Here is a 12,300-nt window from a genome sequence, read left to right on the forward strand (position 1 = left end):
ACACATACACACACACCCGCACTCCTGCCAGATCCAGGGCCAGATTTACACATTCTTTATAAAAAATGGAGTTTAAGAATAAATCTGGAGGAAGCATCACATGGCATGTTGATACAACTCCAGATCCAGACGAATGGGGGTTATGCCTTTGAGACCTCACAGACACCTTGAAAACCATTCAACTTCAGATTCGTGTTTGCTTCTGTGTGCGTGTGCACGCATGCGCGTGTGTGTGTGAAATTATATGCATACGAACAAGCTCTGTTTGCCAGATTGACATCAAAGCTGCTTGAGTTTTCCAAATGCCAGACTTGAGTGACAGCAGTATTTTATACAACACTTGTAGTTCCATTTCCAGGTCTCCTTGCATGACATACGCCATTTTCAACCATTCATAAATCTGATTTAATGTGACACACTGTTGTACAAATGCAGGCATGGTTTAGCAAATTAGTAAATCAGTCCTGCATGTCTCAGATTGTAAATACCAGCCTGATCATACCTAACGACTATAGATAACACTTTAGGGCTAAACAGAACAAATCACTGTTCTAGTACTTGCATCATCAAACTTAGGTGTGTAGAAATAGTGTCATTAGTATATCTTTGAATCGAGAAATATATTGCAGGCATTTTTTGTATTTAAACGTAAACTTTGCTGTTTTAACACAATATTAGTTACTGACCTTTTTTTGGTTATGTGAGCTTCAATGGATTGTTAGATTGATACCAAGAGTGTGCACTGATTTTACTCATCAAAGTCTGTTTACAGTTCTTGGGAAGTACTACATGCAAAACAATAAAGTTGTGTAAAGTCTCTAAAGGCTCCAGATGGCGGGAGCTCCGCAAAATCTGATAAATTGCCTCGAGTGACATAATTTGAGGCTTAAGACCACAAGTTTGAAAATGAAACAAATCTGGGTATATGAAGTAAGAAAGAAGTGAGGTTACCAGACCTAGTTCTCTGCCTCTCTGCCTGATGCTAGTGATTCAAAGCTAGAATAGCTACTACTGGCGTAACACCTGAATCTCCAACCAAACTGTCTGCGGTTGAGTTGCATTGTTGGTAATGCAGGCACCAGGAAGAAGAGTGCGTGGAATAAAAAAGATGGTATTTCTGGTTCTGCTGCATCAATTTTGATTTCATTCTTTGGATTATGTCCATCGTTCAACTCCTGTGGCAATGTTATAGAAGTGCAATGCTAAATCAGTGGAGCACACTTTTAAGTATCAGACTACAGCCAGGACATGGTTAGCTTAGCTTAGCATAAAGACTGGAAGCGGGGGGGGGGGGGGGGGGGGGGGGGGGGACAGCTCTGTCCAAAGATAAGAAAAAATCTGCCTACTAGAGCCTAAATTTTATTTAAACTCCTCATAAAACCACAACATTTCTGAATGTGTATGTGTCGACATTTTTTCAACTTTGGATAGAGCCAGGTGTTTTCCCCGGTGTTCATGCCAAGCTAAGCTAATCTGCTGCTGGCTCAAGCTTCATATTGATGTACAGCCATTTTCACTGAAGATGACGAACAGACATGAGATTGGTATCGATCTTCTCATCTAACTCTCAGCAACAAACCAAACAAACGTACCTCCCAAAATGTCTAACTACTTAAGAAAATAATACAGCTTATTTCCATTCTATTCTATTCTATTCTGTGAGCAGTTTCTTGGTGGGTGGTTTGGGCGGGTTTTGGTGCCGGTGTTCAGTCCCACCCAGGGACCCGTTTGACTTGGCTGGCTGTTTTATCTCCCACAGAGGGAGTGCGTTCTTCCTACAAGACCGATCCAGAAAAATGTGAGGTCCAAGTCTCCAGTGGCCAGACTTACATAAGCTTAGCGTTAAAGCTCAGTATTGCAGACTGCAGGGCTGAATAACAAGAAAATAGCCCTTATGAGAATGACATGTTAGAACTATGCTTGGCATTTGACATATTGGACAGAGAAGGGATGCACAGTATGAGGAGGCAAATTCACAGTGCTGGATGTGTGTTGCAAGAGCAGGCTCGGCATCTATTGTCTCTTTCCCTTCTTCTGTCTCTGTATGTCTGAGAATCATTATAGTTGGAATGCAGCTTTCTGAAATCAGACATCTAATGATTAGTGAAGATGAGAAGAAAGAAGAAGTCGATGGATTCAAAGGAATAATCATTTGAGAGGATGTGTTTAGAGAAAGTTATCAAATGTGTAACTGGAAGTTGCCTTTGACATAAATGTGCACTAGTATTGTATTTTAACAATTAACATGACAAAACAATAGTTATATTGCCTGGATCCTAATTTTTTTTTCCTCATATTGAACACAAATCTTCTGCGTATGATTGTATTCTAAAATTGATACATAACATTTTGGATCAAAACTTTGTTTTTTTTTATAGACAAGCATCCTGTTATTCACTCATGACATGAGTGTCTGATCTCCACAAGACCTTTGTTGAGCACATTTTCTTACACACTACAACAGCTCTCCAGGAATCCTACGAGAGAAGAGTGAGAGAAGACGAGCGAGGGAGACAGAGCAGTGTAGCGGGTCCAAGACAGCGAGGGAACCACATCCAATTCTTATAAACAGCTGACATGATTCACTATGCATTCAGCACTGTTCAAAGGCTTCTGCTGCAAGAGAGGTCCACCTACAGAGCCAAAGATTGTATCTCTCTCATAGTCTGCAGTAAAAAGCTCAAGAAATTTGCCAAGATTATTATTACTTTTGGCTGTTGTTGCTGCATTCAGACAATACTCTAAACTAAATGCTGATGTGCGAACATTTGTAGTATTTTTCTCCAACTTTCACGGCTTCATATTTCCTCTTTTCGGTGCAGATTCAGACCACCCTATACTCGAGCTCAGAGATCTAAGGCCTGAATTAAATTAGTTAATTTTGATACAGACAGAACAGAGGATAGAATTTGCCAAGGGTGGATAGAAAGAGAAAGTGAGTAAAAGAGAAAATGAAGTAAAAAGGTGTAATCAAGTTGTAGAGAAGGGGCAGAAAGATTGGTGAGTAAAGACAGATGGAAAACGGAGGGAGGAAGAGAGTGAAGGGGGGTGGGGGGGATGGTTGATGGTGGATGGGAGTAGCCGTATGAGAGTAATTATAATGACTGATGTTGTTTACTCCCATTTCCCCTCGCATCATTTATTCTGTGAAGGTGGAAAACCCACCCACTCTTTCTTTGCGTTACAGACGAGTGCTACAGAGCAGTGCCAAGCCATGTCATAATCTCTCCTCTTCCGCTAATACTGGAAGCATTTATCCTGCCCTCGGCTTCTCTCCTTCCACCCTCCTTCACTTTCATTCTGCTTCCATCGGACCTCTCTCTTTTTGTCTTTCTTTTTACTTTCCACTCGCCTTTGTTTCTATCCGTCTCCCTCTCAGCTCCGTCTTTCCATCCATCCTTTTGTTTTCATTACTGCTGTGTTGACACGGCTGTGTGCGACTGCTGTGATTGGGCCTAGCACATGTAAGACGTTAGCATGATGTACGGCCGTTTACACTGAAAATGACAAACTGAGGTTGGATGCTGTCATCCTTTCTTCCTTTTGTTTAATGTCGTCGTAGTGGCATGTACACACACACACACACACACGCACATGCGCTCAGTCACAGACACACACCAGATGAACACACACCACCCACCTCTTTGTTTAAACTATGCTGTTTGTCTTTGCCAGAAAACATGCAACAATGTATGGAAACAGATGCATCATCTTAAGACGCAAAGGGGGAGCAGAGACAGAAAGAAACCAACAACTAAATATTTTCACCTGTGTCTGGGATTGTTGAGTGAATACATGATTCTGCAATGCCAAACAAAACTAGAGCATATGATTTCACATGTCTCTAACACTTTTCTGAAACTTTTCTAACACTTATACTTAAAGGTTGTGGGGTCATAAACTGTGAGTCATAAAAGAAAGGAGAGTGGGACAAATGATTAAAAGTACAGTAAAGCTGAGGAAGGTCTTTCTTTGGTGATAATGGTAAACACTTTGGAATCTGAATGAGGAGAGGAGAGGAGAGGAGAGGAGAGGAGAGGAGAGGAGAGGAGAGGAGAGGAGAGGAGAGGAGAGATATTTTTTAAAACTTCCATCTGTGCTTATTGATTCTGGCACCATGACAGATGCCTAATGAGGAACAGGGCTGACCCCAGAGGGAGGCTCAGTCTGAATCAACACACAGACACATGCACAGAAAATATACATAGAGATATGAGCACATACACACAGAGACTCATCAAATGAGTTTATATAGTATTCACACACCACACAGAGAATGATAAAATAGATGTCACTGATATTCACTAACAATGACCTCCACTGTCTGACTGGAGCTCTTTAAGGTTCTTTTTCAGTTCTTAATGAGGATTCAAGATGACTTATACAATACTTCATTGCCATATTGACTTGGTTAACTTAGGTCTTGCTGAGCTCACTTTGACAAAAAGACTAAACAAATGGACACATATGGATAAAACCAATCACAGAATGTAAACACGTGAGATAAATAATGAGTAAAATCCACCACATAGGATAAGTATTAAAAACAGTTTCCGTGGTACTGATAAGGTCGAACAACTAAAGACTGCAGTCACTTATCTGTATTTCACCCAAGACCTTGAATACTGTAATAAAAGACTGTTGAGACAGAGTGAAATGATTACAGTGAAGTGAGAAAGGCTCATTATTACAACTAATTTCTTAATTTCTTGACTGTGGCATCTCTGAATTAGTTCCTAGAGTGCAAAAATACTGACACACACACACTGCGAAACATCTGAAACAGTTCAAATAAGCAGCAGTGCTATGAGTAATTTCTTTCATATCTCTATGTGTGTCATATATTTACTCGGAGTATGTGGTGTATCTGTTTCGCCACTGATGAATCAATGCAAACTTGTGGCTCTGGAAACCAACCCTTTCACACATACATACACACACACTCAAACAGAGACATGATTGGAGGGGAAGCTGTCGGAGAAGGATTTTAGAGCAGGAAGTGTGTAATTATCGTGGACAGAGGGGCAGATAGATGGATGTGTGTGTGTTTAACACTCCCACTCAATTTCCCTGCAATCTACTGGACTAATAGAAAGCAGGTGTGTCTATGTGTGTGTATGTGTGTTTCTGTTCAGTGTACGTGATTGTATGAATGCACATTTACGTATGTGTGTACACATGTGTGTGATACAGTATGTCATGGTAAAAATGGTCACACAGCTCTGGTATCGGGTTGTTGAACTTGGAAAATGGGACAAAGTTGTGTTAGGGGCCAACTCATTGACAATTTCAGGTCAAGTTGAGTCCTCAGGGGCCCGATATAGAACTGCTTTTAGTGTTGCAACACTGCAAAAGAACAGGGACACTTCAAACTGTGCCTCTGTTCTTCTGTTTGTCAAACTGGTGGCCTGAAACTAATAACTCATACAACAAAGAGTAAGAGACTAAAACATTTTCTCTGTTTACAGCTAATCAGCCATTCAGAATACGAAATAAAAAAGGCTGTTGAATCTTTCTAATAACTTGAAGACAAAATGACTAACTTCAGAATAAGTTATTTTATGTGACAGCTGCTGGAGTTTCATTGGCGATGATTTTCTTACTGACTGATTGCAAAATGTCAAGTCACAGCTGGTTCTCTTCTTACTGGTTGATTACCAGACTGTAGCAGGCAGCTGAGTTATATGTAACCGCCTGTAATCAGAGGGTGTACCGGATTAATCTGCAGAACACACACACATACACACACTCTTACAGTTGGAAAGCACAACATAAATTCATTCGTATATAAAATAAATAAAACTTGCAAGGGTCATATGAACAGCTCCCAAAAAGTATTCATAATTGTGAATGTGCAGTTTGCAGTAAATACAGCATGTGTGAGTGTGTGTGTGTGTGTGTGTGTGTGTGTGTGTGTGTGTGTGTGTGTGAGAGAGCGTGTGTGTGCGTGCCAGTGTGTACAGGCTTATGCATGCTGTGCTGTTTCACATTGGTCACAGAACCTCTCTCCCTTTCTCAGCCAATCCCCAGCTTCCTCTCTAAGCAATAAAGAAGCATGCTTTAAAAATGCCTGGAATTGCCATAAAGAGTGTGTCCTTGTGACCACATGTGTGTTTGTGTGTGAAAGAGAAGATAGAGCAAATAAATATTCGGATTAGTGTGAAGCTATTTGGTCCCACATATTTTATTTTAACTTAGCAGACCTATAAGTGATTTCCTTGTATGTGAAGGATGTAAAATGGGTTCTATAAGGTAAGACCTGCTCCTCTAGGCATGATTTTACACACTTCTTCTGCTCACACCAGACATTATAAAGCAGAGGAGCCTGGGTAAGTCTTGATTTCCTTTTAAGGATCTCTGTGTTTGGCATTTTCGTTTCTACTTTTTGCAATTTTTGTGTCATTTTGGTTGTATGTGATAGCCCAGTGGAGCATACATGAAGGGGCTGTAACAGAACAGCATGCTAGTACTGTAACCCTCAGTAATAGCTTTACTGTTATGAGGAAGCAACAAGCTTCTTACCTTTTACCTATACACCCTGTTTAGTCCAAGAAGGTGGAGAAATAGTCACAGCCACTGATTAGTTAAGTATTTTTACCTCTGGAAACTGTAATAGAATTTTTTACTTCTAAATATAACCTTGGTTGCCTTTGATATTTTTCAATAAACTGGAATTTTTTATCGTGATTTAACTGAGAAAGTTTCACACCCATCATAAAGCTGAAAATCCTCAAAGAGACAGTTACAAAATTGGATTTTTACTCCCACAACTGTGGCCACATGATGTGACCCTTCCCACTAGCCTCTTTATGCATATTAAAATAACTTTCAAATAAATGGATGGAAATGACATTTTGAAAGAGAAGATCTAAAACAGAGCCTGTTATACTGCTTTAACTGAATTTACATTCCCTTGTTTTATTTGGTGAAATTATTTAAAGGTGTACTTTTCTGACATTTCTAAGATGAAAACTGTTCAGTTTCAAATCTTAACTGACATTAACTGCTGTCAAACATAACCATAATCTAAATAAACACATAAAAGTACACTCAAGTTAAAAACACCACACACATACAGACACAGGAAGACATGAAAAACAGCTCCTCTAAACTTTGTGTGTGACACAAATCCATTTATGAGGGTGAGCTGGCCCCTGTCTGCAGACACCTCTGACAGCTCTTCCTTTCTCCTCTGAAAAGTGCTCTGTCTTTCTTTCTTTCTCCTCCTCTCCATCTCTGTGCCCCTCTTTCTCTCCCCTATAACAGCCAGACATTCAGAGTTAAGCCCAAACGGATCTGAAGATTTTTAACGGCACATTCCACTACTTTAATTTGAATGTCTCCTTCCTTCCCCCCCTCCATTGCTTCAACTGTCCTCAGGCTGAGGGACAGCCGTTTGCATCTTCAAAAAGACAAGAATTGACATGTAAACCCAGACACACAAATGTTCAACAAATGTTTATCAGAGTAGTGATGGGACAGTTCTTGATAACTTTCATAGAGAAGGCTGGATGAAGAATGTTCATGAGAAAAGGGAGAGAAGGAAAGAGTAACAATATAGTTAAAGTGATGACAGAGAAACAGATACAAAGAGAGAAGCAATATGGAGAGCTTACAAAGATGGAAGTGAGAGAGACACCACCCGTCATCTGAACCTCCACTTGTACGAGCAAAGAAAACACCATAATGATTTAACAATTTAACAAAAAGATACATTCAACTGCAAAATCTGTTTCAAAATTCATGATTTAGTGAGTGTGTGTGACAATTCACAACACTAATTTTCTTCTGACTCATTATTGGCCTCTAATTTTCCCATTTGCCACTGTTGTCCAGTAGTGCTGAGTACAAAAAGTGTCAAAACAGCACCTCATCTGTCCACAACATTCATGTCTCCACTTTGATGATCAGTAAATAGCAAAAAGCTGCAGTGCAAGCACTTCAACCCAGTCATGCAGGTTCTGCAGAAGAGGGGTTAAGTTTGTGTGACCAAGAAAAATACTTTCCGAAGTGGATACATTTAAAAACATGGGTCTTACACATTTTCTGTTGTTAGGTGACTATATGCCTATACATTTACAAAGTAGTGATTTGATTGAGGGTCCCAGTGCAGCAGCTCAGGAATTACTAGATCGTATCAATGACTCAAATGACTTTATCTTTTTACTTGGATGGAGAAGTAAATCAGCTGCCTTGTTAGTCCAAAGGTCAATCCTGCCACACTCCTCATCAGATGGTAGCATTAATGCTTTATTTACCAACTGACTGCAGGAGGAGGAGGATAAAGCATTTTTTGGTTTCGATGCTTGAGATCATCTTGAAACCATCTGAAAAACCCAAATGGGGACAGAAAACTTTCAACACATTATGGTTTTTTTCAAACTTAAAATGTGAACATGATCTGAATCAGACAGATCAATGAATTCAAGATAATGTTGCAGATGTGAGAATGTAGACCAGATTTAATCAGATTGAACTTTACAACTTTACAACTGGGAGGTCGCATAAAATCTGTAATGATTTATGCTTCAAATGGTGGGTTGCCCAACCAACCTTTCCATATTTGTAACCTAAGATCCACCATACATTTTCTTCAGGCAAGTACCAGAAAATTAAAACGGAGAGCTTCTTGAATCTGAGACAGTGCCTATTCTGAAACTGTGAAGAACTACAATTTATCACTCACTTTGGTAGGTCTATTTTCCATTTTATTGTTGGCATTTTTATCACTGTTGCAACTGGAGTCAAAGGTATAAGGTAGAATTTACAGTTTAAAGTATTATAATGGCATTGTATGCTTGTCGTCTTGTGTTCCTTTTTTTTAATCAGAGCTGCACAAATTTCCTGTGTGTGTGTGCATGTGCATGTGCATAATTACATGTGTGTTTAAACAAAATCAGAGGAAAAGGTAGGTTTTGTGCACCAGTTGATGTGCTTTGGGAAAACAACCAGTTGGATGCAAGAATAAAAAGAAAAAGAACATGCAAACAGAGCTTAATGCGATTTATTGCAGAGGTCATGTTTTCCTTTTGCGGTATCCAGCAGGAGACACCACACACACGCACACAGCAGCACAGGTCATCAAACAGAGCAGCATTGGTGTGTGGTGCAATGACACAGGCGTTAGGTCATACAGGGCCACAGAGGCAAAGCCGGGTTGGTAATGGCTTTGGTCTGGACCAGAACTGGTAATAGGATTGGTCTGGATCAGAACTGACAAATTTGTCAGCAGCTGTGCAGCTCCTGGTCTCAGTGAGCCTGGGATAAGCTCCAGAGACTGATACCCAAGCTCTCCACCCGGCTCCATCTCTCTGCAGCCAAACCACAAGGTCAAAAAACAACTATACTTCAAAAATTAGTGATTACGTGCTTTGCCTTTTTCCCTGAAATCTATTTAAAGTTGGGGTTTTTTCATTGGGGTGATGGTTAGATTTATGATTTTCAGATGAAAAACTGGTAAAGACTTCCAGCACTACAGTTTGGCCAGAAAGTTCTGTGTCTTTGTGTTGCTTTGATTGATCCAGTGGAATAACAGTAGTTGGATACCATGAGAGAGATGAAGCACCTGCGAGTTAAAGATTGCAAAACAATAAAAAATCATAGTGTGGTCCACGACCTGACATGAGAAACAGGATAAGAAAGTCAAGTCATACTAAATGTCTTCTGAGTTTATCTAAAAGGCAAAATCTCTACAGTAAAGCAAATAAAATAAATACTTTTGTGTCTATCAGTCAATTTAGTCTGTGATTTATTCAGAATGTGTTTCAAGCACTGAGTTTATTTTAAAGTCAAAAATAGTGACTGGACATTGAATCAACAGCACGCTGGTACAGTCGCCCAGTTGGCAATGTCAAATTTCTGGCTGTGATCGGGCCTCCAGTCCAAGCATTAAAGCATACACACACTCAAACACATTAAGAAACACACAGAGACATATGGACGAGTCGCTGCCCCGCTGCGTGACAACCCGTCTCTTGGCCCTGTAATAATCACAGAGTAGCAGTACAGTAAAAACACACATGGTTTACACTACATTTCTCCTAGCATCCATATGTGTGCCCATTCAAGCATAGGCATAGCAACACACATGCACAGCCGCAAGGGCAAACACACACATACATACACATAAACACACACAGACACACAAAAACATCAGTGTGTGGGTTTCCACTTTGGGCATCAAACCACACTCTCTCAAGATTTTGCCGTGGTTTTTCTTTCCTTCTCTCTCGTTTTTTCGAGTTTTGCCAGGGACCTTGTTCCAAACCCATATGCTGATGTTTTTACAAGGCTTAGACACACACACACACACACACACACACACACACACACACACACACACACACACACACACACACACACACACACACATGCGCACATATAGAGCACACTGCACGTGGAGTGATCTAGCCCTGGTTAACCTACATGTTGGCCCAGGCAGGCAGCCAGGGTGGAGCTGATGGTGAACCTGGGCCAGTGCCTTATGATTTTAACTGCTGCTTTCACTGGACATTTACTGATGGAGACACTAACATAAATATGTAACGTGAAAGCACTTTAATCAAAAGTCAGGAACAGTTTTAAATTTTTCGATTAAATATGTATAATTAAGGTCAAATGTGTGTTTGTGTGTATGTGTGTACCAATTTCAGGCCAGGGATTTGAGAGCTTTCTTAAAACCACATATACATCCGCAATGCACATGATAAGGCATAAAGGGATTACAATGAGCTTGATGATGATGGAAAAAGGGATTACGTTGAATCCTATTGAACAAAGAAAAGTCTTTTTACTGTAAATGTTATGTTAAGTCATCATTTCACTGACCGAAACATTGATTAATAATGGCAGAGGATGATGTGACTGGCACATTTTTCTTTGTATAATCTTTCTGTATAACTTTGATGCAAAGGAAGCCTGCAAGTAATAGGTAAAAGCTCAGTTGAACGTACTGAATCAGAGAAAAACTAATAGCGACTTCTTACAGTTTCAAGCAGATGTGGTTGAGCATATTTTAAAGGAAAACTTTAGAAAATTTAAAAGGAGGGGGGAAAAAAGATTTTGCACCTCACAGACGTTTGCGCACACAGTTTCCATGTTCTATTTGGGAAGCAGGCCACAGGCACCAAACTATGAGAGGGAAAACAGCACACACTCACACACACATATGTGCAAACACCTGGACCCATACACACACACACATGCACACACTCCCACCTACTCATACACACACATATCCACAGGCTTTGGCTGTCCTACCACAGAAATTTTGATGTTTAATGTGGAGCCACTAGACCACTTTAAGCACATTCCCCATCTTACAGACTGCACTGCCTCACTGTAACATTCATACTGTGCACACATACACATGTACATACCATGGCTTGTACGTGTATATTCAGTGATATTCAAGTGGTATAAGCTCGCGCATTAACAGTCACCACCACATTTGACCACACGCAGACACATGCACAAGAATTACACTGTTATATGAGACAAGTGTGCGTGTGTGTGCTGTTCAAAAACCCACACTTCACTTGTGTATAATCTCTTTCTCATGCAGGCACCCATGCACATAGGCAGACACACACATGCATGCACAAACTCAAACACATGACATTACATATGTTTAAACAACCATTTCCTGGTGCAGTGTGCTAGGCTGCTCTGGGTCTGGCTGGAGCCTCTGGGTGATTTGTCAGTTCGAGCCACGCAGGCCGGGAACCCCTCAAAGTTTGCTTTGGGTTCCAGAGGGACAAGATCCGGGACCCCTGAATTCCTGGCCATGGTATGCACTCTGCTTCACCCTCTGGACCCTCACCCCTGAAATGTATGACACACACACACACACATACACTCACGCAGATGAGAACATAAGCATGCAGAGTAGGTGTACATTTGGACACATTTCTGCATTACACATACTCAGACACACACAACAGGGTCATTGTTCCAGGCACTCCCAAACTCTTTTCAACCCTTGAAAGGGTAATGATTGGATAACAGGTTTATCTCAAAACTGAGGCCAACAAGATAAGTCATGCTGTTCATTAAAAAATTCAGACAATATGAAAATACAGATTAAATGATTCAGTTAGGCTTTCATCAGTGTTTGGAAAGCATGATAGACTATCCTCAGGATAAACCAGGTTAACCAATTACATCTTTGAACAGATAAGATACTTGTACCAGTATATCATGTAAATGAAAATCTTTGAATGGATTACAAAATGTTTTATCTACACCTTTCAAAATGAATATTTCTATCATCTATTCTATTGTTTAAACAAGGAAGTTTTA

This window comes from Thunnus maccoyii, chromosome 9 (assembly GCF_910596095.1).
Source record: "Thunnus maccoyii chromosome 9, fThuMac1.1, whole genome shotgun sequence".
Classification (NCBI taxonomy): domain Eukaryota; kingdom Metazoa; phylum Chordata; class Actinopteri; order Scombriformes; family Scombridae; genus Thunnus; species Thunnus maccoyii.